Source organism: Elephas maximus, chromosome 21 (genome assembly GCF_024166365.1).
Source record: "Elephas maximus indicus isolate mEleMax1 chromosome 21, mEleMax1 primary haplotype, whole genome shotgun sequence".
NCBI classification, from domain to species: domain Eukaryota; kingdom Metazoa; phylum Chordata; class Mammalia; order Proboscidea; family Elephantidae; genus Elephas; species Elephas maximus.
In genome coordinates this window covers 42,637,518-42,665,115 of record NC_064839.1, presented here as the reverse complement: position 1 = coordinate 42,665,115, position 27,598 = coordinate 42,637,518, and the positions used below count along the sequence as shown (strand labels likewise).

At 39.1% G+C, this 27,598-nt stretch overlaps 1 long non-coding RNA gene across 1 annotated transcript in view; it reads left to right on the top strand.

Moving 5' to 3' along the window:
- Nucleotides 1–27,231, top strand: part of LOC126065176 (uncharacterized) — a 63,971-nt gene extending 36,740 nt beyond the window's left edge. The window contains exon 7 of the long non-coding RNA XR_007514740.1: nucleotides 27,050–27,231. This is a non-coding gene — a long non-coding RNA (uncharacterized LOC126065176). The remainder of the gene's footprint in view (nucleotides 1–27,049) is intronic.
- Nucleotides 27,232–27,598: the final 367 nt, after the last annotated feature.

The following is a 27,598-nucleotide window of genomic DNA, read 5'->3' as shown; positions in this document are numbered from 1 at the left end:
TTGTCCTGCCCCACTACTAGGTCTTTATCCTTGTTTTTCCCTCCACCTGACACTCTGGCCTCTACTTCTTCAGTTGCTGGCCCCTTCTCATCCTTCAGGTCTCTGCTTGAATGTCCCTGCTCCACTGAGGTCTTGTCTACCTGAGTGTTTTTACGCAAAGAGTGGCTTATGTAATTAAAGGGAAGGTGAGTCCTGGGCTTATCAGATCAGCTGTGCCATCTTTCTGCTGTGCCATCCTCAGCATATGGCTGGACACAGCCTTGTGGACTCACAATCGCAGGTTGCCTGCCACAGTTTTCAAGCATCACAGATGTTGTTGGTGACCTTCACAAAAAGAAAAGAAAAAGGAGCATTTTCTTCTGAGTGTCTCTTTTTCTTAGAAAAACATGTCAATGGAGGTATCCCTGTGTGGCCCACTGGATGAGTTGTGTCTCATACCCAGACCTGAATTGATACACTGTCGAGGGGATGGAATTACTATGATTGGCTTAGAGTCGTCAACATTCATCTCCTGGTACTGGGGAGGAACAATTTCCCTTGAGCATATGGGGAAGTAAACACCGGAACCAAAGAACACAAGGGGGATGTGGGAGGCTGCCAAAACTCCCTCCCCAGCCTTCCCTGAACTTGCTTATAGAACAGGCTTCTCCGTTTACTCGCTGTCCCATCATCTTATTCCTTCCTAGCACCAGGAATTATCTGTAGTTATTTTATTTTTTTGATGAATTGCTTATTTTTAAATGACCCCCACAATAATGGATATTACACAAAAGCAGGTATTTTGTTCCCTGCTATATCCTTAGCACCAAGCATAGTGGAGATGATTAGTAAATATTTTTATGAGATTAATAATTACAATAAAATACTTGTACAGATAACAAGTTCATCAAGCATTAACCTCTTTACAGATGAAACCTTCCCTTATACAAGACCTAAAATGTTTCTAACTCGTAGAAGAAACCTTGTGTTATGGTATCCTATTAGGGGTGTTTTGTTTCTGAGATCTTGACTCAGTGCGTACAGCTGACCTGATATTCACAGATAAAACACCTGTGTCTTAGTCAGACTTCTGGCAAGAAATCGATGGTGCAATTTGAGTTAATGGGAGAGACTTCAATGAAAAGATCAGGTGGGAGCTAAGAAAATAAGCAAGGGAACCCAGGTATTTACTGGGGAGAATCTTCTCATTGTTAGGTGCCCTCGAGTTGGACCTAACTCAGAAAGACCTTATGTATAATAGAATGAAACATTGACCAGTCCAATCTTCATAATTGTTGCTATGCTTGAGAATATTGTTGCAGCCACTGACTATGTCAGTTCATTCTTGTTGAGGGTCTTCCTCTTTTTCGCTGATCCTTTACTAAGCATGATGTCCTTCTCTAGGGATTGGTCCCTCTTGATAATGTGTCCACAGTAAGTACTCACATGTCAATAATAATTTTCAGTGGGAAACTGCAACAAACCAATAAAGAAAGGATCACTTAAGATTTGCATTTCATGTGAAGGCCTAGGTGCTGGCTGAAGATAAAGGGAACGTGAAATCAATGAAATACACATTATTCCATTTTGAATGCTTTGGTAATGCATCTAATACTCATTACTATGACAGTCAGGGGCTCCTGTCCTGAGACAGTTGTCACAGTCAGAGAGTCAATTGAAGAGAGTTTAATGAAGGTGATTATAATTGTTAATGTAAATAGCATAATAGAAGCAGGACCCATAGCAGCTGAGTCATATGTTAATTATTTATTTTTCTGTATTTTCCTGCTACCTTAAATAAAGAGGACTGGTAGTAATTAGGAGCCCTGATGGCACAAAGGTTAAGAGCTACAGTTGCTAACCAAAAGGCTGGCAGTTTGAATCCACCAGCCCCTCCTTGGAAATCCTATGGAGCCATTCTACTCTGTCCTATAGGGTTGCTATGAGGTGAAATTGACTCAAGAGCAAAAGGTTTGTTTTGTTTTGGGGGTAGTGATTAAAGTTGCAGTTTAACTTCCAGGTTTGAATATGTCTACATTAAAAAAAAAAAAAAGTTGCGCTCGAGTTGACTCTGACTCATGGTGACTACATGTGTGTCAGAGTAGGCCTGTGCTCCATAGTAGATCACCAGGCTATTCTTCCGAGGTGGCTCTGGGTGGACTTGAACCTCCAGCCTTTTAGTTAGTAGCCAAGAACGTTAACTGTTTTCACTATCTGGGGACACTTAACCCTCCTCCCTATGCTACCAGCAGTGTAGCAGTAGATTTCCAGAAGTCTGTTTTCCCCTTCAAGGAAGAGTTCTCTGCATTTATGAAATACACATTGTTCCATCTTGACAGAGTGCTTTGGGAATGCCTCTAATACTCATTACTCTAACAGTCAGGGGCTCCTGTCCTGAGACACTTGTCACAGTCAGAGAGTCAATTGAAGAGAATTTAATGATGTGATAGTGAATCGCCAAGGGACTGGAAACAGTAAAAAGCTGTTACCTCCCTTAGGTCTGAAGGGCTGTGGAGAGGAAGCAGTTACTGGAATCAGATGGAAGCTATAAGTGAGGGAAAGCAGCTGCCTAACAGAGGCAGTGGCTTTAGGTAAAAGAATACAGCCACTGCCAGAACCATCTTCAGGCAAGGATAGGAATAGAAACCCTTCCACTTTTTCTTTCTGCTACAGTCTACGCTTTTTCATCAGTCTCTTGGATAAATCTGATAGCCAGAGTATAAGGGAGTCTGAGAATTATAGTTTGTATATTCCTGTTTCCCAGGACAAAGAGCAGAGCAGATAGGAAGAAGAGGGAAAATGGAGATTAACCAGGACACCTAGTTTATTCTTTCTTGGAAGTAGGAGGAAATGAATATGATGAATACTTTAATTATCTTACATGTTTCTGAGAGTACTGTATTTGTTAAATGCCATATAATTAGGACTTTATAATAATTTCACTGTTTTTCTAAAAGCACTATAGGGAAATGGAGTCAGCAAATTAAAATAATTGTATTTTGACTTTTAAAATTATTTATAAAGTTACCTTTGTGATCATTGTAGATGTGTTGAGGTTCTAAAGCTTTAAGCTTGGAGATTGTTGTTCAGAGCATGCTGTGTAAAATGGATTTCTGTTTATCATCAGAAGCGATAATTCTATATTGTAAACCACGTAAAAAGGAAATTGGAGACCATAACTGGTTAACTGGTGGACAACAGAGCAAAAGCAGGTAATGGGGAAATAAGGGCTAATGCTTGGGGAGCCAGTGATCTGGTTTGTAAATCCTGGCCTTGCCAATTGCCAGCTATGTGAACTGGGGAAGTGATTTAAATTCTGAGCCATGATTGACTCACCTACAACAAGGCAATGAAATAATAATCCTCTCTTTACTCAAGAATATGGACCAAACCGAACACATTACAAAGCATCCAGACTAGCACCTGCACTATGGCAGAACCTGAATCTTAGTTTATCTTTTCCTCTTTCTCCCACTTCTATTCATATTTTCAGAGCTGCCTCCAAAAAAAAAAAAAAAAAAATGGGGGTGGGGGATTGTTCTAGGAGTCTATTTCTGGACATTCGAAGAGGTATAATATAAGCGATACATTTTCTTTTTCAATGCAGCGTCCTCCACTGTGCAGTGGGAAAGAAAAGAGCAGAAGGAAGACCACAGTCTCCCCCTTACAAGAAGGCATTCAGGTCAAGAGCATATACTGGCTTATTAGCTCCCATTCCACTGCATGGTTGGCAACCAGAGACTCAGAATTAGTAATAAAGGAATAACTCTTAGGTGGTAGAGCTTTGGGATGCATAAGAAAGGAGATATGGCCATTTTTTTTCGTGCGCACAGACATGCTACACTGTTCCCTTGCTGGTGGTTATATTTAAAGTTGGAACGAAGTGAATGGAGAACCTAAAATTTTGTTGGCAGATTGCAAAGGGCTATGGTGGTATACTTCAAATTTGGTAGACTTGATAAATTTCGTTTCTTGCTCAGGCTTCTCTCCATATCTGTCAGGACCTTATGGATTGTAAGCATCGTCTAGGTATTTTTGTGATACCAAACTTGATTGTTGTAGAATTCCAGTAGAATAGAAATGTTTGAAAACTTAGGTCTGTTAAATAGGAGGCTAAATAGAATTCACCCTATTTAACCTTCTAGCCAAGTATCTATAATGATACTTTGTCAAGTATATTACATGGAAAAATACTTTTTAATTTTTTTTATTACATTCAGTATATATTTAAGGAGCACTTTCTGTTCACGCTGAACGAGTTACATTAGGGGTTTTGAGTAACAGAGGAAAAAGTAAGGTAGGGATGTTGCCTCCAGAGTATTTCAGTGTTGTTGTTACTAGTGGCAGTCAGGTCAATTCCAACTCATGGCAATCCCATGTGTACAGAGTAGAACTGCTCCATAGAGTTTTCAAGTCTGTGACCTTTTGGAAGCAGATTGCCAAGGCACCTCTCGGTGGGTTTGAACTGCCAACCTTTTAGCTAGTAGTTGAGCATTTAACCATTTGCACCACCCAGTAACTATTTCAGTATAGTACCCTATTTAAATCTATCCAGATTATACAACTAACGGTATGTTTTTCACCACAAAACTGAAAGATAATGTATATATTTTTTATTTAATTTGATAAATGGAGCCCTCGTGGTGCAGTGGTTAAGAGCTTGGCTGCTAACCAAAAGGTCAGCAGTTCAAATCCACCAGCCACTCCTTGGAAACCCTGTGGGACAATTCTACTCTGTCCCATAGGGTCTCTGTGAGTCGAAATTGACTAGGTGGTAACAGGTTTGAGTTTGATAAATGAAGGAAATATAATGTCACAGTGCAAGACAAATATCTACCACTACTTTTATCATTTCTTACTGAGGAAGCATGTATTGGCCTTTAAAAGAATTGGTATGTGCAGATGCCTAATTACTGTTAAATACATTAATGCTGTTTTGCGTCTGTTAAGGAAAGATAGTCTTTTGAGGATTTCATCTGACTGGTATTATTCAGAATAGGCCTGCTTCACAGTCCCAATGAACACTCAGTTTTAGAGTACAGAACATTCTGTTGTGGATCATTGGTCTTCTTGGTGCAATGGCCTCCCCCCCCACTTTTTTTTTTAGAAAGCATGAGTTACAAATCAAATTAGGTATGTTAATCAGGAAATTAGCGCACATCTCGGGAGACATACATGGGCATTCTTAGATGTGGTGAAGGTTTTACATGGCCTGTTCACTGACAATGCAGAGTAGGTAGTTGCCTTTGTTATTTGCAAATACTAGTCGAAATGCTACTCAAGCGCTAGTTCAAAAGTAAAAATCAGACCCTTCACTTGGGGGTAGTCAGTCAGATGCCTGGGGTTATGGAGGCCATCTGGAGTGTCTGATGCCTCTCAGCCTACACAGTATCCTGTGGATGTTCCTGGTGCTTCTCTTGCCTCAGCTTCCTAGGATTCTGAAGTACAAACTAGCCTTTGGCCTCATTTCTCACAGCTCACAACGGTGTATTATTTCTCACAATTCTCTGGGCAGGCTGTGTGCTCTTCTGCTGGTTTTGCGTATCAGTGGATGGTTGGCTAGGCTGGGGCTTAGCTGAAACAGCAGACATGGATATCTACCACTCTTTCTTCATGTGGTCTTCCATACCCCGAGGGACTAAACTGGTCTTCTTCGCATTGGCCAAAACAAGTCACACAACCATACCCAAGTAAATGGGAGAGGTGATTCATTGGTAGCCACTAGGGTAACAATTTACCACAGTGATTGCACCAAGTTATACTCCCACCAAGGAGCCTTGGTGGTGCAGTGGTTAAGGGCTTGGCTGCTAACTGAAAGGTCGGCAGTTAGAACCCACCAGCGACTGCTCAGGAGAAAAGACCTGGTTATCTGCTCCTGTAAAGATTATAGCCCAGGAAACCCTATGAGGCAGTTCTACTCTGTCCTATAGAGTTGCTATGAGTCAGAATTGACTTGATGGCTGTCTTAGTTATCTTGTGCTGCTATAACAGAAATACCACAAGTGGATGGCTTTAACAAACAGGAAATTTTTTTTTAAGTTTGTATTCTTTTCTTTTTTTTCTTTTTCTCTACCATGCCTCAAGTGAAAGAAAGCCTACAGTTCAAGTTAGTCGCCCATACAAAAACCCATACACCCATTGCTATATGACCCCAGTCGTGCCCCCCCCACCCCCCCACAATGTGACAACACACTCCTCCGCTCCACCCTGGACCTCCCACATTCATTCAGCCAGTTCCCGTCCCCCTCTGCCCTCTTACTCTGCTTCCAGACAGGAGCTGCCCACCCAGTCCCATGCATCCACCCAAGCCAAGAAGCACCCTCCCCACAAGCATCATCCTGTCCTATAGACCTATAAAAAAAATAGTCCAGTCTAATCTTTGTCTGAAGAATTGGCTTTGGGAATGGTAACAAACTTATTCTCTCACAGTTTGGTAGGCTAAAAGCCTGAATTCAGGGAAGGCTTTCTTTCTCTGTCGGTTCTATAGAAAAGTCCTTGTCTTTTCTGAGCTTCTGCTGCTGGGCAATCTTCATATGGCTTGACATTTTTCTCCCCTGGTCTCTGCTCTGTTCTGCTCACTTGTTTTATCTCTTTTATATCTCAAAGAGATTGACTCAAGATACACACTACACTAATCCTGCCTTATTAACAACAAGGATAACCCATTCCCAGATGGGATTACAACCATAAACATAGAGGTTAGGATTTATAACACATATTTTGGGGGGACACAATTCAATCCATAACAATGGCCATGGTTTGGCTTGGTTGTTCATTCACATTAATGAAAATAATTTTGACAACGTTTTGTTGCCTAGGCTCTGTTGTTTGAATTGGGCATTTTTGAGAGCATTGTTGGAACCAGAAATTTTAGGTCAATCTAGGGCACAGAATTATTTGGTCAAAGGAAAAATCCAAGGGCAGAATGAGTAGGCATCCTTACTTTTAAAATGTTTGTTGGCTCTCACTTTAAATCAACTTGCCAGCATTTTCTGTATTGCCTCCTATTTAAAATAGTCTAGAAGGGATTTTTTTTTTATTTAAAAAAAAATTTATTTTTTAGAGGGGAAGCCAGCAGAACTGCATGCCCTTTTCATTCATCAGTGCATGAGTTTATTTTCCCCAGCAGAAATAACATAAGCACTTGCAGAGTAGGGATGGAGTGACCTGGATCTGTCTCAGTCTTTCTTCTAGGAGAAGGGGATTAATGATAGTTTGCTGACTGAATTAATGAATGGCTAAAAATACTCGGTGGTATTTTCTGCTTCATCACCTTGGTTTCTTTCGTGTGGCTTCCTTTAACTATTTACTTCCCTCCTGCTCACTGCAAAGTGGATATTTTCGCCTCAATCTTGAACTATTATGAGTCAGAATTGACTTGATGGCAATGGGTTTAGGGTTTTTTTTTTTTTTTGGTATCAATTCATACCTATACTGATGATTCCTCTCTTCAAATTCCTGCCACATATTTTGCCAGTGTGTGTGTGTGTGTGTTTTGTGGGGGGCTCAAATATTTATTCTTGAAACAAATTTTAAGTCCTTGAAAACAGCATTTCTCCTTTTTGTGGATCTTGAATCATAACTAGTACCGTTAACTATTTCTTAGTCTTTTGTTAAGAGCTCAACATTTGTCACCTCTATCTATCCATATAATCTCTCTGTCTTTTCTTTCTCTCTCTCTCTCTGCTTAATGGGCGTTAATACATTTTTTCTGTAGGTAACGAACTTTTGAATTAATTTTATAGTTAACAAATGTCTTCAACATTATTGAGGGAACCATGTGATTCTGATAATTTTATTGGAAATGTTTAATGACAATTTTAGTGATGGGCTGATTCAAAGAAGACTGGCTTGGTGCTGGGCTCTCTTAACACACACTCTTCTGTGGGAGAACATCAACTGCACCGGGCAGAATGTTGTAAGTGTTGCCAATGCATAATTCGCATTAACAGATGAAAATCCTCCAGTGATCATATTTGTATCAAGCTGCTTGGGATTTGTGAAAAGTCATGAGACAGGCAGAAAAAGAAGCAATGACAGATGGGAAGAGAGCCTCAGTTATTGGAAAGGAACATCTTTCCTCATGAATGTCAGTCTCCATTTAATTTCATGTTGTCATTCAAAGGCCCTAATGCATCAGCTGAAAGAAGAACCTTGTAGGGAATGACATTTGGGAAAGAGCCAATGTGGGGCACAGCCCGAGGCTGCAAATGCCGGCGTGTTTGGCAGCTGCAAGGAGAACAACTGTTTGGCAACAAATTGCTTGGTGTAAAGCACTAGAATCAGCAAAGGATTAAAAATAGAAAGAGGGAATGGGCTTCTGTGGCTTTGGAGAGAGAGAATGCAATTCCCCTGGCTACAGGGACAAATCTGTGACACCAGAAGCTTTCTTAGGGGCATCTAACAATGCTGCAGAGTTAGAGGACAATGACAGCCAGGAGTGGCCTCAGTGAAAAAGAGTAGTTAATTCTGTTCTAAATCACATTGCCTGTCATGCTCCATGACTTTGCATATTACTTAATTAAACTGTACCTGAATTGGCTCATAGAACAATAGTGCTGTTCTTCCCTAATAGGACACGTTTCAAGGCTATTTAACTATAAGATGTGGGACTGATAATCTTCACCTCACTATTCCATAAAGCAGGATCCTCAATCCAGGACTGATTTTACCAAACTATTTTTGGTTTGCTTCCTATATCCTTGGCATATGTTTGTATTCATTTTTCAGAATGTTCCTTCTTGGGGCTGGCAGTACATTTCTCCATTATAAAGCCAGGAGTACTATTCCCTTTGCCTAGTTCTTCTGAGAGTACAACAGGTAATTGCCAATGAATCATGGATCTGTGCTTCTCAAGATTCAATTTGCAGTTGAATCACTTGGGGATCTCATTAAAAGGCAGATTCTGATTCAGTAAATCTGGTGTGAGAAGTTTTTTAATTAGTATTTTTTTTAACACTAACTAATGGCACAATAGAAGCAAGGATGACAAGACTTATGTCTCACATACTTTGGACATGTTATCAGAAGGGATCAGTCCCAGGAGAAAAACATCATGCTTGGTAAAGTAGAGGGTCAGCGCAAAAGAGGAAGATCCTCTCTGAGATGGACTGACACAGTGGCTGAAACAATGGACTCAAATATAGCAACAGTGAGGGTGGTACAGGACAGGCAGTGTGTCATTCTGTTGTACACAGGATTGCTATGAGTTGGAACTGACTCAGTGGCACCTAACAACAACAACAACAGCGACACAGTCGTCTGATCTCCCATTCTTCTTCTCCGTGTGGCAGTCCCCATGATCTACACTTCCTGACTTAAGATGGCTGGAGAAATGGTTGAGATCTTTCTTGCATTACGGTTTGGCTGTCTCTTGGGTGCTCCTGAGCTGATTTTTTGTTTGAGGGGAAGAACACAGTAGAGAGTTGAATCAAATTCAGAGCATCTTGCTAACAAACAGAATGTAGTTCATAGTAGCCATGGTGTTATGACTAGACCGCATACATTTTACAGTGTCTTCCTCTTCCTGTCATCAGAAGGAAGGCCTGCTCTTCCCTATCTCTGTAGCTCAAGCTTGCTGCATCAGAAAAAAGGACTTGTTCACTTGTTTATTCTCAAATTAACCATTAGAAACCAGGGACCTATTTCCTACTGACTAAACTGTTTTATCTTGCTTAATGATATAAAACTTGGTAATATCACAAAATAAATGATTTGCACAGGTCACAGTTAATGATCGGACAGGGTGATTAATAATGATGTCACGTGTTATTGTTTTATTATAAAATTATAAGTCAAGACTTGCTCTGTTTCCTGATCTCCTTAGGTTTGATTATCACAAAGAAAATTTAAAGATATCTACCACCTAGATACAGTTAACACTGTTTTGTATAGGTTGTAATTGAATTCTATATGTTGTTCAAGTTTTATAGCAGTATGTTCATTCAATAGTGGATATCCTATAATATGAGAGTTCAAATCCTGAAAAAAGTAGGTTCTTGATAGATGTCTTCCCTTTAAAATAGTATCAGTCTGGCAAGATGTGCTATCATCATGACCCAGTTAACCTAGCTTATTTGGACAGTTGCACAATTTTTCCAATGAAAATATCATTTTGCAAATGGACATCTGTATTCCTTTGCTTATTCTCTGAGTCAGGGGATTAGGAGTGTATTACTCAGTAATGCAGATACTACTTTAGGTATTTGTAGCAGAAAGAGATTTAGTATAGGGAATCAAGTGCTTAAATATTTTTTGAAAGATTGAGTAAGGCAGCAGAAGCTGAAGCTAGTTTTCAGGTTTATCACCACCTTTCCGGTCCAGAGAATCAGGAGGGTGATGGTGCTGCCTAGGCAAGGAAGTTAAAGTGAGTGAATCAGGGTAACGCACGGAGTGGGTGCAAAACCTCATATCTGCCAACACATGCCTTTGCTCACCAGCTATATAGGAAAGATAATATGGCTTCTGTCGTCCTTGCATTTCCAAAATCTCATGAGAATGCATGTATTGGCAGAACTGAAATTGATTCCAGAACTTGGGATCAAGAGATTCTGAGAAATGTAGCTCCTCTGTAACACCGGCAAGAGCAAAATAACGTAGTTGAATAGATGCTGGTTGCCAAAGCAATATCTAGTACAGGCAAGGTGTGGAGTTGACATGTGGTAGGGCTTAAGGTCATAGGATATTTTATGTGATGTTCCAAGGATTCTGTGAAAACTGGATCAAGGGTATTTGCTCCATGGGCACCATTCTCTGGTCATCCAAGCTAACCTTCACTAAAAGGACTAATTAAACATTACAGCTCCTTACACTGTATTTATAAGTTATTGTCTTGAGTAGTCAAAGGAAACTCTTGTTTCTCATGGTGGCCCAAATGGTACTCTTTTTGAGAGCTCAGATCCAGGACATTTTCTTACTGGTGTGATGAGTTCTGCTGGCAAATGGTACTCACCTTGCTTCAGAGTCTCAGAGAAAATGCTGCAAATTTATCAGCCTCCTGGCCATAGCCACAGTTCCTATGTGGCTTCTGGCTTAGATGATCGTCAGGCTTCTGAGAGATTAAGTCTCACATTAATATCGACCAGCTATCTCATCTGCAGATCATGTAGATTCATGTTTTCTTTTTTTTCTTATAGTTTTGCTAAAACAAAACTAATCACAACTACCAGTAACTAACATGGTAAATAGTGTGTCACTCTTAGTCAAAAGGCTACAGAATGCAATGGAGAAACTAAATATGTCAGGAGAAACAGGCCAGAGTCTGTGTTGGCTGGATACTGCCATTGTCCTATCACCTACCACTTTTTCTGTTTTTTTTTTTTTTTCCCTCGTTTCCTGCATAGTCAACAGTGGATCAGATATATGACCCCATTTTCTCATCCAGGATGAATGTGATTAGGAGAATGAGTTTCATAAGCTGATGTCTGCTGGTAGGAAATGTTGAGGTTTATGATCCCTGTACACAATTTCTTCATTTTTTATTCGTATGACAGTTCAATCATTGATGAAGTCCCGGAGGGCTTTAATTATACTATACAGTATCCTCTAATTACTTGGAGCAAACAGAGGGTGGGAAAGTCAGATATTGGTTGGGTTTCTGGCAGTAGGGAAGCTTTGGGAGTGTAACTATGGCCTTTTGCCATTGTGGCATCCTAAGATGGCCTGTGAGATAAGAAAGTAAAAATAGATAGCTTTTATAGGTACAAAACGCCTCTGTTCTTTATATATTATTGAGATGTTTCATCCATATCTGTTCATCTTGAGAGACAAGAGCTGTCAAGTTTAAAGGCAGGGTGGTGTACCCTCCTGAGCATTTGAAATGGCAAAAGCTATTTCTTTATAGATGCATCTATATGCATGTGAGTGCCAAGCGCTTCCACAGACTTTGTGAAAAAGTAGAGCACCGCAGCTTGTTGGTTGTTGCTTTATTTCTGCACCTGAAGTAAATTCTTGTTAGCCATCAGTACATAAAATACTGCTTTCATTTAAAAAGAAGCTCAAATCAAATGTTGTCACTGTTTCTGTTGAAAGAAGCATTAGTGAGTCTTATGCTCATGGACACATAAGTGCATCTCACTGAAAGGCTGGCTCCCACTCAGCTAGGAGCCAGGATTTGCTACAGTTCCATCCTCATTTCCTTACAAAATTTATGAATGGCTTATGAATGTATACCATGGACAACAGATGCACATTATAGAGATGACTTTAAAAAGCTGTAATTATTGTCTCTTGGCCTCTGGCCAAAAAAACCGGGTTTAGGAATGAATTAAAGATACACTAATTTCCTATTGCTAAACTCTACATAGCTTTGCTTCTTATGCATTTTTCTAAGTGAGTTAGTGAATGGAAGAAAGAAAAAAGGAAGGAAGGAAAGAGAAATGAAGAAAGGAAGGAAGAGAGGGCGTGGGTGAGAGGGGGGAAGGAAGAGGTAGAGAGGGAGGGAGGAAGGCAGAAAGGAGTAAGAAAGGAAGAAAAGACTTGCTTTTGGGATACTAAATGGAGGGTCATTCAGTAATATGAGCTTGTTGATGTAGATCATATGATTCTCAGGTTTTCTGTGTCTGGAATCACTAAAACCTGAAGATCTTTAAGGGAACTTGGAGGGAACTGCAAAACCAAAGTAGAGTCAAAGAGGTACTTCCATCATGGGTTTCAAAATAGAAAACAAAGAGGAACTCTGTTTTCAAAAATTCAGAAATATTAACATGAGAAATAGTAGAGATCAATAATGATAACATTTTGAATTACCTCTTGTGGCAGGAAAAATTCTAAGATGTGTCTCAATGATTGACCCTTGTATAATCCATCCCCTTGAGTGCGGGAACAACCAGTGAATACGATAGGATCTCACTCCCATAATCATGTTATGATATATGGCATCTGTACTCATTTCCATCAAGTCACTTCCAACTCATGTCAACCCCGTGTGTTGTAGAATAGAACTGCTCCATGGGGTTTTCTTAGCTGTAATCTTTATGGAAGCAGATTGCCAGGCCTATCTTCCAAGGCACCACTGAGTGTATTCAAACAGCCAACCTTTAGGCTAGCAGCCAAGAACAAACAGTGTGTGCCACCCAGGGACCTATGATATATGGCACAGTTGTCCTTAAATAAGGGAGATTACCCTTAGTGGATCTGAACTGTTCAGGTGAAATCTTAAAGGGACTGTACTTTTCTTGGCATAAAAGATGCAAAGCCTGAAGGGACAACAAAGGAAGGAACACTGCTTGGGCATTGATCAAGGAGGAAAGATGGAAGCCTCCTCATTCCTTTCTGAAACTTTATTGTTGTTCTTAAAAAAAAAAAAATTAGGTGCTATCAATTCGATTGTGACTCATAGCGACCATATATAAACAGAACAAAATATTGCCTGGTCCTGAGCCATCCATACAGTCATCGCTATGTTTGAGCCCATTGTTGCAGCCACTATGTCAGACCATCTCATGGAGGGTCTTCCTCATTTTTGCCGACGCTCTACTTTACCAAGCATGATGTCCTTCTCCAGGGATTGGTCCTTCCTGATAACATGTCCAACGTACGTGAGATGATGTTTCCCCATTGTTGCTTCTATGGAGTATTCTGGCTGTAGCTCTTCCAAGACAGAGTTGTTTGTTCTTCTGGCAGTCCGTGGTATGTATATTCAGTATTCTTTGCCAACACCATAATTCAAATGTACTCTGAGACTTTACAGAACACAAACAATAAACTCACCACTGTGCTATATGCTGTGGGGGTTACAGAAGCGCAGGGGGAAACAGTAATATTCAGATGTTTGCATGTCCCCCATGTATTAGCCTTAATTTTCTCGTATTAATATGCTTCAAGACCATTTTGATGATTACAATTTTACAAAACCATGTGTGCCCTGAAGACAGAGGCTGAGCTTCATTCATAACTCAGGTTGACATATAGAACATGCTTTATACTCATTTCTGAACTGATGTTTTCTAAGTTCTTCCAATATAAACACATATTAATTAAAATAATGATAGTTATATTTTCCTGATTATGCAATTAGTGTTTCTTGTTTTACCTAGCATTCCTTTTCCCAATGAAAATAATAACAATTGAAAACATGGTGGCATCTCATTAGGTATGGTTTTTCCTTGAAGTAATTTTCTTTCCTAGTTTTTATGTGTGTAGGAATGCATTTATATATCAAAGAAATATTGATCTTTTCCCTCAGAATAACTACTTTCAAGCATAAAAACATTTTTATTATTATTATTTTTTTGTATTTTGTACTGGAGCTGCTTAGCTTAACTGAAATCTTTATTTAATTTTGACACTGAATCTCTATACTCACACCAGCTGAAGACAAATGGGCTGGGGGTTGCCTTGGGAATCGATTTCATTTTTAATTATTATGATTTATTTTGCTCACCTGTTGGGAAGACAAAACCCAGTTGCTATTGAGTCAACTTCAGCTCACAGCAGCCCTGACTCCGGGTGAGCCCATGTGTATCAAATTAGAACTGTGCTCCATAGGATTTTCAATGACTAATTTTTTGGAAGGAGATCACCAGGCCTTTCAAGACACCTCTGGGTGGACTTACTTAAACCTCCAACCTTTTGGTTAACAGCTGAGCACATTAACCGTATGTACTGCCCAGGGACTCCTTTGGTAGGACAGATGGCTCCCTATCCCAGTAACATAAATTCTTGCATTCTATAGATTTCTGCTTCCACCTTTTTGTGGAATTTTCTTTTTTCAGGTTGCTTTATCGTGTCAGTGATAGGATAATATCCATACACCTACAAGGAAGACCTGTTAATACGACTATTATTCAAATTTATGCACCAACCACTAATACCAAAGATGAAAAAATTGAAGATTTTTACCAACTTCTACAGTCAGAAGTTGATCAAACATATAATTAAGATGATAATTACTGGTGATTGGGGTGTGAAAGCTGGAAACAAAGAAGGATCATTAGTTGGAAAACATGGCCTTGGTGATAGAAGCCACACAGGAGATCACATGATAGAATTTTGCAAAACCAACAACTTATTTATTGGAAATAATTTTTTTCAACAACATAAATGGTGACTACACACATGGACCTGACCGTATAGAACACACAGGAATCAAAGTGACTACATCTCTGGAAAGAGCTGAAGATCTTCAGTCAGAAAAGGCCAGGGGCTGACAGTGGAACAGACCTATCAGTTGCTCATATGCAAGTTCAAGTAGAAGCTAAAGAAAATTAGAGCAAGTCCACGAGAGCCAAAGCACGACCTTGAGTATGTCCTGCCTTAATTTAGAGACCATCTCAAGAATAGATTTGACACATTGAACACTAATGACCAAGGACCAGAGAAGTTGTGGAATGACATCATACCTGAAGAAAGCAAGAGGTCATTAGTAAGACGGGAAAGAAAGAAAAGACCAGATGAGACTCTGAAACTTGCTCTTGATCATAGAACAACTAAAGTAAAAGGGAGAAATGAAGAAGTAAAAGAGCTGAAGAGAAGATTTCAAAGGACGGCTGGGGAAGACAAAGTAAAGCATTATAATGAAATGTGCAAAGACCTGGAGTTAGAAAATCAAAAGGGAAAAACACACTCAGCATTCTCAAACTGAAAGAACTGAAAAAAAAAATACAAGCCTTGATTTGCAATATTGAAGGATTCTACAGGGAAAAATATTAAAAGACGCAGAAAGAATCACAGGCAGATGGAAGGAATATACAGAGTCACTGTAACAAAAAGAATTGGTCAACATTCAACCATTTCAGGAGGTAGTATATGATCACAAGCCAGTGATACTGAAGGAAGAAGTACAAGCTACGCTGAAGGCATTGGCATAAAACAAGGCTCCAGGAACTGACAGAATACCAAATGAGATGTTTCAACAAACAGATGCAATGCTGGAAGCGGTCACTTGTCTATGCCAAGAGATTTGGAAGACAGCTATCTGGCCAACCGACTGGAAGAGATCCATATTTATGCCCTTTCTCAAGAAAGGTGATCCAACAGAATGTAGAAATTATTGAGCAATATCATTAATGACACATGCAAGTGAAATTTTGCTGAAGATAATTCAAAAGCAATTGTAGCAGTATATTGACAGGGAACTGCTGGAAAATCAAGTCCGAATTAAAAGAGGACATGGAACAAGGGATATCATTGCTGATGCCAGATGGATCTTGGCTGAAATCAGAGAATACCAGAAACATGTTTACCTGTGTTTTATTGACTATGCAAAGGCGTTCAACTGTGTGGATTATAACAAATTATAATTTGGATAATGTTGTGATGAATGGAAATTCCAAAGCACTTAATTGTGCTCATGCAGAACCTGTACATAGACCAAGTGGCTGTTTGATCAGAACAAGGGGATGCTACCCATTGCCATCGAATCAATTCCAACTCATAGCGGCCCTATAGAACAAAGTAGAACTGCTCCGTAGAGTTTCCAAGGAGCAGGTGGTGGATTCAAACTTCTGACCTTTTGGTTAGCAGCCAAAAGCTTAACCACTGCACCACCACAGCATGGTTTAAAATCAGGAAAGGAGTACATCATGGTTGTATCCTTTGACCATACTTAATCTGTATGATGAGCAAATAATCCAAGAAGCCAGACTATATGAAAAAGAACTAGGCATCACAATTGGAGGAAGACTCTTTATCAACCCACGATATGCAGATGATACAATCTTGCTTGCCGAAAATGAAGAGGACTTGAAGCACTTACTGATGAAGGAAGATCAAAGATCTTCAGTATGGATTATGCTGCAACATAAAACAAAAATCCTCACAACTGGACCAATAAGCAAGATCATGATAAATAAAGAAAATATTGAAGTTATCAAAGATTTCATTTTACTTAGATACACAATCAACACCCATGGAAGTGGCAGTCAGGAAATCAAGTGATGTATTGCATTATACAAATCTGCTGCAAAAGACCTCTTTGAAGTGTTGAAAAAGCAAAGATGTCCCTTTGAGGACTAAGATGCAGCTGACTCAAGCCATGGTGTTTTCAGTTGCCTCCTGTGCATGCAAAAGCTAGACAATGAATAAGGAAGACTGAGGAATTTACGCCTTTGAATTATGGTGTTGGGGAAGAATAATGAATATACCATGAACTGCCAGAAGAACGAACAAATCTGTCTTGGAAGAAATGCAGCCAGAATACTCTTTAGAAAGGAATATGATGAGTCTTTGTGTCATGGACTTTGAACATGTTATCAGGAGGAACCTTTCCCTGGAGAAGGACTTCATGCTTTTAAGATAGAAGGTCAGCAAAAAAGAAGAAGACCCTTGAGATGGATTGACACAACTGCTGCAACAATGGGCTGAAACATAGCAAGATTGTGAGGATGGCGCAGGATTGGGCAGTGTTTCATTCTGTTGTACATAGGGTAGCTATGAGTCGGAACTGACTCGATGACATCTAACAACAACAATAACATTGTGTTAATTTTGTTGGTGTCTTCATGGTTTTTTTTTTCCATGGTTAGCCTGTATTGGTCATATTTCTCTTGGCCTCATTGTGTCCTGGGCTTTTGGCTGCTTGTTTATGGAGGGAGTTTCAGCTGGTGCTGCCCCCATGCCCACTGCCACTTCATCTAATAGCGCTGCAGGCTATCTGGGCCCCCCAGAGTGAGTGCTGGTATGCAGCAAGGACAAAATGGTATTGCATTTAAGTACTCTACAGAAGAACTGACTTTAAAAACTGGTGTTGGGGATACTAGCCTATGTTTAATTAGTATTTGTCTAGAGAGAGATGTCCTAGATTTTTGTTAAAAATGAGTTTCAAGAATAAGTAATCTTGATGTGATTTTCAATCAAAAGGAAGGAGTGGGTAAGATTGGAGAGGCAGGTGAAAAGAGGAGAGGATGGCTAGGGTGAATGCCATCCTGCATGTTACAATAACAGCACGATCGGCAAGATAAAGGACAAACTATTTTCAAAAGAAACATTAAGGCATACCCGTTGCATAGGGTAAAACGTATTGACAGCACATTGCACTGCATTTGCAATATTTAAAAAATTCAATATTATTGTTATTTTCCTTACTATAGAAAAGTTTCTTTTACGGTTTTCTGTATAAAACCAAGCCAAACCACTGTCATGGAGTAGATTCCGACTCACAGCGACCCTATAAGACAGAGTCAAACTGCCCCATAGGGTTTCCAAGGCTGTAAATCTTTACAGAAGCAGACTGCCACATCTTTCTCCCACAGAGTGGCTGGGGGATTTGAACCACCAACCTTTCATTTAGCAGTCAAGCCACTGTGCCATCAGGGCTTCTTTCTATATAAGGTTCAGAAAATTAGAGATAAATGGAGTAACATAAATTGCTTCAGGGATTTGGTTTGGAGGAAAAGCAATGAAGGGTATCTCAATTGGTCCATTCAACAGGTAATAAGTAAATGTGTATAAACATGGTGTTTTCCCTCAGTGAATTTACAACTCAATTTTTTTGACAAAGGAAGAAAATTTGGATAGAAATATAAGAAAAAGTAAAATCTGGGGCAGAGTGAAGAATAGGAGGTCATAAGGGAAATTTGGAAGGATTCCCCATACCTCAAATATAAGCAACCATAGCATTAGTTGCTGCAGCTACAAGTGGGAAATAGTGAATTAATCTAAACGCTATGAATGTTTTGGATTAATCATGACTTCCAGGCTCATCAGAGAAAAAATGTACAAGACATATTTGAAGAGATACTGGAATCAAGGGCTACTTGACTTCATGAAAAAAATGATTTTTGTTAGTGAATAAAAATCCTTTTCTGTAAAAGATGGACTCTGTCAATTGGTCGTTATAGAAATGAACTCAGCAAGGCACCCCAAGGCTCTGGATTCTAAATCTGGCTCACTGCCTCACTGGGAATATTGCCAATCCTATAAAATTGTGTCTCAATTTTTTTCACCTGTAAAATGTAAATAATTATTTTTTGTGGGGGAGGTATCCATCAAAAAGTATAAGCTTTGACTGTAATACTGGTTGTAACAGTTTTTTGACAACCATAGAATACTCTTGTCTTAGTCATCTAGTGCTGCCATAATAGAAATACCACAAGTGGATGGCTTTAACAAACGGAAATTTATTTTCTCACAGTCTAGCAGGTTACAAGTCCAAAGTCAGGGTGTCGGCTTCCGGGGAAGGCTTTCTTTCTCTCTCTGTCAGCTCTGGAGGAAGGTCCTTGCCCTCAATCTTCCCCTGGTCGAGGAGCTTCTCAGGCACAGGGACCCTGTGTCCAAAGGATGCACTCTGCTCCTGGTGCTGCTTTCTTGGTAGTGTGAGGCCCCCAACTCTCTGCTTGCTTCCCTTTCACACCTCTTGAGAGATAATGGTGCAGGCCACACCCCAGGGAAACTCCCTTTACCTTGGATTGGGGAGGTGACCTGAGTGAGGGTGGTACAATCCCACCCTAATTCTCTCAACATAAAATTACAATCCGAAAATGGAGGAAAACCATACAATACTGGGAATCATGGCCTAACTAAATTGATACATATTTTTGGGGGGACACAATTCAATCCATAACAATTATTCAATTGTTTGATGAGCTTAATTTTACCAGTATTGATGTTAACTTCATTTTTTTTTTTTTTTTTCTTTTTTGGCCAAACTCAAAAGCTACTGGACACGTTTCCTATCAAGGCAAGATTTTAGGAAAACAGTATTGTATATCTATATAAAAGTTTTTATTACACAGTAACTGTGTTCTGGTTTGCTTGTCACTGGTTTTTATACACCTATTACTTGGTGGTGGAGCTCTGGTGGCACAGTGGTTAAGAGCTTGACTCCTAACCAGAAGATCAGCAGTTTGAATCCACCAACTGCTCCTTGGAAACCCTATGGGGCAGCTCTACTCTGTCCTATAGCGTTGCTATGAGTCGGAATCACCTAGATGGCAACAGCTTTTTTTTTTTTTACCTGCTGGCACAATGGTTAAGCGCTCTGCTGCTAACTGAAAGGTGATGGTTAGAACCCACCCAATGGCAGTGTGGGAGAAAGACCTGGAGATCTGCCCCTATAAACGTTTAAATAAATCCAGTGCCGTCGAGTCGATTCCGACTCATAGCGACCCTATAGGACAGAGTAGAACTGCCCCATAGAGTTTCCAAGGAGCGCCTGGTGGACGTTACAGCCTAGAAAACCCTATGAACAGTTATATTCTGTCACATGGGTTCCCTATGAGTTGTAGTTGACCCTATGGCACACAACATTACGTCGTTGGTATCAACACGTAGGAACATGTAGGAAACTCAGTCAATTGTAGTGTTTGCTGTAACTATGAGAGGATTTTGTGGAAAAGATTAGCATTATTGGATTAACTGATAATTCTCTGTTATTTGCATATTCACCCACTTTTGCTATACCCATTCCCCGCAGCCATGCAAGATTTAAATTAACTGAAGTAGGCTTCTCTAAATCTCTTGCTGGGCCCCCTCCTCCACTGTTGTAGCTTCAGTACCATCTAGACACATGTAGCTCACAGACTCTTACCTCCAGCTCAGACTGTTGTGTGGGCTCCAAACACACATAGCTAACTGTTTACTTGACTTCTTCTGGACACCTCAAAGACACCACAAATTCAACTTGTCCAGAATAGGAATCATGTTCTTGGACCCCATCCTATTCCCAGCTTACCATAAAACCTGGTCCTATGTGTTTTCTGTCTCAGGGAATGTCACCCCCATCCAGCCAAGTACGCAGCCTGAAAACAAAGGAGTTGCCCTTGGCACTTTAATCTCTTTTTGTTTCATTCTTTTTTTTTTTTTTTTAACCTTTCTAACATTTATACATAAATATCAGAAAGGCAATTTAAGGGAGGCTGATACGTGTTCTGGGAAGCCTGGCAGCGTAGTGGTTAAGTCCTACGGCTGCTAACCAAATGGTCAGCAGTTCAAATCTGCCAGGTGCTCCTTGGAAACTCTATGGGGCAGTTCTACTCTGTCCTATAGGATCGCTATGAGTCGGAATTGACAGCACTGGGTTTTTGGGGTTTTGGGATACGTATTCTGTACCCTGGGTAAATGCACCACCATGTAGATAGGTGTTATATATGGGAAGGCCAATTTCTACAAAAAGATTCTAATCATTTAAGACTGTGACCTGAAAGTTATTACATACTAGGCCCAAATTCACTGCTTTATAGAGCCTTCACATTCAATGTTTTAAAAAATAAAAATTGCAGGTCAGATCAAAAAGTATGATAATCAGTAATTTTCAGTATAAGAAAAACTGCATCTTAGAAAACTTCTATTTCTCTATTTGGGAGACATAGTGTGATCTATGGTAACCAGTCATAAAGCATATTTATGGTATGTGGCTAACCACCAACCACTCCATGAAAATAAGACAGTACCTGTTCTATTTGAATCTGTTGGAGTAAGCCTCTTCATGTTTTTAGTTATCCTGTCAGATCTTTAGTAGACATTAAATCTGAATACCTTATTTGATCTAGAAGCAAAACATAGGAACTCACAAGTGATTTCAGTGGCTAAACAACACTGCTGTGTGACAACAGATTACCTTTATGGAAAACTGAATATATTTGAGAGGGAAAAAGAATCAGTTAAAATGGAGGGGCAAAGAGGAGAGATTCTAGCCAAGACCGTGCTCACAATCGTATCCTTAGCTCCTAACACAATGGCTGTCACAGAGTAAGCGTGCACCAAATTTGTATGGGATAAATGCATGACTGAAAGATGAGTAAGTTTCGAGAGAACATCAGTGATCTAGGGTAACTATAAATGAAGACTGAATATTCCTAACCCACCAGATGACTGGCCAAATGAGTCCATCCCATCCACTGCTGTGATGATGATGCCCCAAAACCAAAATCTTTTTGGATATCTTAAATTTCACTTAAAATTTGAGAGCCTTTTTTTGTTGTTGTTAATATTCCCAATTATGGAATTATCTTTTCTTTTTTTCTTCCTAAAAGAGTAAGATTGGTGTCTCATAAGAAGCTGAAGGTTCTTTTATTATTAAAAATAAAGACTATGCTTTATTAATCCCAAAGTAGAACTATCGGGCAATGAATCATAACTACCTCTGAATGAAGTTAGGAAACAGAGTTCAAAATGCATTGATGAGCATTGTTAAAATAAGGGTCCAACCTCCATGCATTACTACTTAGAAGGTCTTGATAGTCTTTAAGTATAATGTTTCTTAAAATGTTTTCTTATTTCTTAAAATTGTGGGTGTTAGTGTTCTGTGTAGAATTTCTTTGAGACTTTGTATTAGATTAATGCCTAAATTTGATGTATTTTGATCGTATGTATTTATACATTTTATATTTTAATTATAGGTATCTAGAAGTAACAAGTATTGCAGTATAGTTACCTAATATCCAATGACTTTGATAAACTCATCTACTAATTATAGCAGTTTGTCTCTGGATTCTTTTGGGTGTTCAATACGCACAATCAAGTCATGTCTGAATAATGACAGTTTTATTTATTTCCTAAGCTTGCCTTACTACACTATCTAGGGCTTTCAGTGAAATGTCAAAGAGAATTGGTGAGAACAGGTATCCTTGTCTTACTCCTGATCTCAGGGAAAAGCTTTTGATATTTCACAATGAAATGTGAGGTTTCCTAAAAGATTTTTTTGAGATAATCTCTGTCAGATTAATGAAGTTCTCTCATTCCAAGTTTGCTAAGATCATTTTCATTAATGAAAACTGAATTTTGTAAATTGCTTTTTCCACATTAAAGGAAATTATTTTTATTATTTTCTCCAATATTTTGTTAATTTGGTGAATTACAGTGATTTTTTTCTTCTTTTTGGGGAAAATATTATTGAAGTATAACATGCATACAGAAAAGTGCAAAAAATCTTAAGTGTATAGCTCAAAATGTTTTGACAAAGGAAACTAGTGTGATCAGCTTTCAGATGAAGAAAGAAATCATCACCAGGATACCACAAGAACCCATGCGTCTCCTATCCTTCTAGCATAGACACTGGGTAATCACTATCTTGACTTCTAATGCCATAGATTGGTTTTGCCTTATTTCTAGTAGAAAAATTTGCACCTCGCCTCTCAACATTATGTTTGTGAGAATAATCTTTGTTGTTTCAAGTAGTTGTAGTTTGTTCACTCTCATCTCTGGCTAGCATTCCATTATATTAATAAGGAAAATTTATTTACCCTGTTCTACTCTTGAAGGACATTTGGGTTGCATCTTTTTTTTGGCCATTATTAGTAGTGCCAATAATATCAAGATTCTTGGAGATGTCTTTCATGACTGTATGCATGATTTTGTGTTGGAGATTACACACACACACACACACACACACACACACACACTCTCACACACGCCTGTACTTCTACAGCCCTAAGGGTAGAATTGCTGGATCAGAAGCTGTGGATGTGTTCAGTTTTAGTAGATACTGTCCAACAGTTTCCCAGAGTGATTGTACCAACTTACACTTTAACCAACAGTATATGATATTTCATAGTAGATTCTCACTAAATAATAAGTGTTACTATTATTAAAGAATTTCCTATTTCCTGTAGGTTTGCTATGAGTCAGAATCGTCTTGATGGCAGCTGGTGTTTTTTTTTTTTTTTTTGGCTTATAGATCTGATAAGGAGCCCCAGTGGTGCAGTGGTTAAGAACTTGGTTGCTAACTAAAAGGCTGGTGGTTCAAACCCACCAGTGGCTCCACGGGAAAAAAGACCTGGTGTAAAGATTAAGAAACTCTAGGGGCAATTCTCCCCTGTCTTATAAGATTACTGTAAATTGGAATTGACTATATGGCACACAACAACAAGAATCTGATAGAGAGTGGTAAAAAGTAATGGGCCTGCTCTCAGGTCAGATGGAGTGGACATTAGCTTATATGGTATCTAGTTTTTTTTTTTAGTACATATATATTTTTTTTTCTATGTTGTTGAACATAGTACCTTGCAGCAAAGTAGCAGTCTCACTACTTAAATTGAAGGGTATTACTAAACATCTCCTTCATAATGCCTGATTTGTGGAGTGAGCAGGTGACATATTGATGGGCACGTGCAACCTGTCAGTACTGTAATAAATTGATGATAGAAGGACTTTCAAGACATGTTTTCTACCTCAGATTTTTCTCCTCAGGATTGTTTGTGGTGAACGGTCAGTGTTGATTTTTCCATCTATTGTCCATATCACAGTGTTGAAAACTGTAATTGTTTTGGGGGCACTTATAGGAATCCAGCTCCTCCACCTCTTCATATACCCGTCACCTTTTGTTGTTCTTGTGTGCCATTGAGTTGATTCCAACTCATAGCAACCCCATGTGCCAGAGTAGAACCACCCCATAGGCTTTTCTTGGCTTTAATATTTACAGAAGCAAATTGCCAGGTCTTTCTCCTGTGGAGCCACTGAACCTTTCAGGAAAGTTTTGATAATCATAAAGAAAACCCAATGGATTCAAGAGGTTTTTAGGAAGCAACATGGTGGTATTGGGATGATAGAATCCCATTAGGCAGTTGCTCAATTTAAAAGTTAGAGCGTTTTTCAATTTGCCACGTGTCTATTTTCTCATGAGACAGTATGGTATTTTCACAATCTTCCTAGGAAAGAAATCGATAAAATCTACACAGCTAGTATTTGCTAAATGATATTGATTTGTTATTAACATATTGTACAGTGAGCCTACATGACACCTAAACCTGTGTCCTTCATGTTGGTGGAGATTGATTGCCTGGGCATGAGAGCGCTGTTGGTGCCTCAGTGTCAGCCTTCTCTGCAGTGGTAGCAAAGTGAGTGTATGGGTAGCTAAGTGAGATCAGGTAGCTAAGTGAGCATATGGGTGGTAAAGTGAGCACGTAGGTAGCAAAGTGAGCAAGCAGATAGCTGTGATTCTGTGGTGGAGCAGTCATCTAGCTAGATGAGCAAAAAGGCAAGTATAGCCAGCCATACTGTCTGTTCATAGAACTCATGTCCCAGAAAATATTCTTCTGTCTAGTTTTTTTCTTCCACATTTCTAACCATACTATATTCAGCAAATAAACGCTTAGAGTCATTTTTAAAATTTCAACTTTCAATTTTGTTTTCTAGTTTTGCTGAGAAAAGGTATTCACTTATTTTTTTTCCATTTTAAAAAGATTATTTTCCAATTCTTTTATTTAATACATTTAGTTCTTCAGTGTTGCAAATGTACCCTACTGCTGTCAAATATCTGGAAAAAGGGTATCCTTTTGAGTTTGTTAAATCATATCTTTCCTTTCATGGGACAGTTAACATTTTCACCCTGCCAACTCCTTTGAAGTACAAGTCTTCTGACTTAATGTACGCAGTATTCATTTACCATTTTCTGACTCCCTTGATTTATTGAGCATTATAGCACTTGGCTTAATGATTTTCTCTCCACCACCAACTGTGATATCTTTCATGGTGGTTTTATCGTCTACATAGATGTTCCATGCAATATGCAGTCTTTCTATCTTCCAAAGATCTTGTTCTCATTTCATTCAGTCACGCTGTCCCAGAATTAGGCCTTAGGTTTTTTTATTACCAATGACTATGCTCTCTCAAAAATCTCTCTGACCATCCCACCTATCTTTCTGGCTTCCACTGGTACCTCTACCCCATTAATACTCCCCCCACTCAGGCATCTCCCATCTTAGGAGTTCGGCATCGTTTCACTGTCCACATTCTCCTCAAGTTCTCAGCTCTCTCCTTAAGTGGTTTAGATTCCATAGTTCATTGTTATAATTATGCTTGTGTTCTCTCAACTCCCTTGCCGTTTTCTACCTTCACTGAAACCAAATGCTGCTGAGCCCATTACAACTCATGGCAACCTCGTGTGTCAGCGTAAAAGGTGCTCCATTGGGTTTTCAGTGGCTGCTTTTTTGGACGTATATCGCCAGGCCTTTCTTCTAAGGCATCTCTGGATGGATTTGAATCTCTAACCTTTCGGTTAGCCCTAGAACGTGTTAGCCTTTTGCACCACCCAGGGATGCCTGCCATTGGGGTCACTGGCAAGACCCCTTCTTGGTTAAAACAAATGCTCCTCCTACTGTATGCCTTTAACTGAGCAACTTATGGCTGAAGAAAATACCTGGACCGTGCTGACTAGTCTCACTTTAATTAATGACTGCTGATCTCAAGTGGGACCTCAGCACTCATCAGCACTCACATTTCCCTTTTATTTGATTTTTCAAATTGCCCCTGCCCACTCTTTTCATCGAAAATTCAAGTAGAGCCGTAACTTTGGTCATCTGTGGAAAGATCTCAGACCAATTTAAGGGAATATTTCTATCATAAAATTATAAAGATTCCACAAGTCATTTATAGCCTATAAGAATTCATGTAGCTTTGCAGCTCTGGCCCATGCTTTCAACTCTCGTTATTGATTATTTCAGCAGAGCTTCAACATGAAAACAAATAGACATTAATTAAAAATGACTTTATGGTTTAAAAATATACGACTTGCCATTTCCACTATCTAAAATTAACATCTAGGCCATTACACTCAGGGAGCAATTATGAATGTTTGAGTGTGAAGTGTGCAGAGAGGCAGCTTGGATTTTATTTTTAAATCAACTTAATTGTTGCCAATAAAATAAAGTGAGGGGAGAAGACATTTGTCTTCCTCACAAAGAATAATTCTAGTGTTTTGTGACACTACTGGTGAAGCAAACAATTATAGCTTCTTATTAATCCAGGAGAAGCCACCCAACCCCTGCAAAGCCAGCACAGCCACGGAATGAGAAAGCCTGATAGTGTTGTCTTCAAGACCAGCCTGGGCAAACTGTATCTTTGGAAATTGAGGAAATTGGGTACATTTCAGCTATTTAGGGGAAGCGTAAGAAAATGAACACATTTTAATAGTATCGAAGGCATTTCTAGGCTTATTTTTGTCTTCTGGTTCTGGTTTTTCTCTTCCAATTGTCTTTTATCAAAAAATGTACTGTTTCAGAAACAGGAAAGACTGTTGTGAAAATGTGTGGAGTATAATAACTGAAAAGGGAGGACACAAACCATACATACTATATGATTGGGTATTAATGTGGAAACCTGAAATATGGAAGCTGTTTAGTTTGTTTTATGTATTCAATTCTCTAAAGAACTTTATGAAAGAGTTTTAAACTCAATTTTTTTTTTTTTTTAATAGAAAACAGTGAAAATAGAAACTGGTGGGAAAAGCGAGAGGAAGAAGAAAACCAGGTGAAAGAAAATAACAAGATGGAAAAAAGGAGAGGACAAAGGCAACTGAAGAGGTGACTTACAGAAAGATATAGAAAAAGAAAATATTTAAATTTAATCATGAATAATCAAGTAGAGGCAAATTTTCATACTAAAAGTAATAATTTCACCAACATTTTATTAAGAGCTTAAATAATGTGTAACATTGTTCTGTGAGCTTTGTATGGATTAATTTATTGAATACTGACAAGAGTTCTATGAGGTAGGTGTGTTTATTCTTCCTGTTATCGAATATCTGCTCACGTAACCTGTATAGAGACCAAGAGGCAGTCATTTAGACAGAGCAAGGGGATACTTACTGTGTGGTTTAAAATCAGGAAAGGTGTGTGTCAGGATTGTATCCTTTCACCATTCTTATTCAATCTGTATGCTGAGCAAATAATCTGAAAATCTGGACTATATAAAAAAGTACTTGGTATCAGGATTGGACAAAGAATTATTAAAAACCTGCAATACG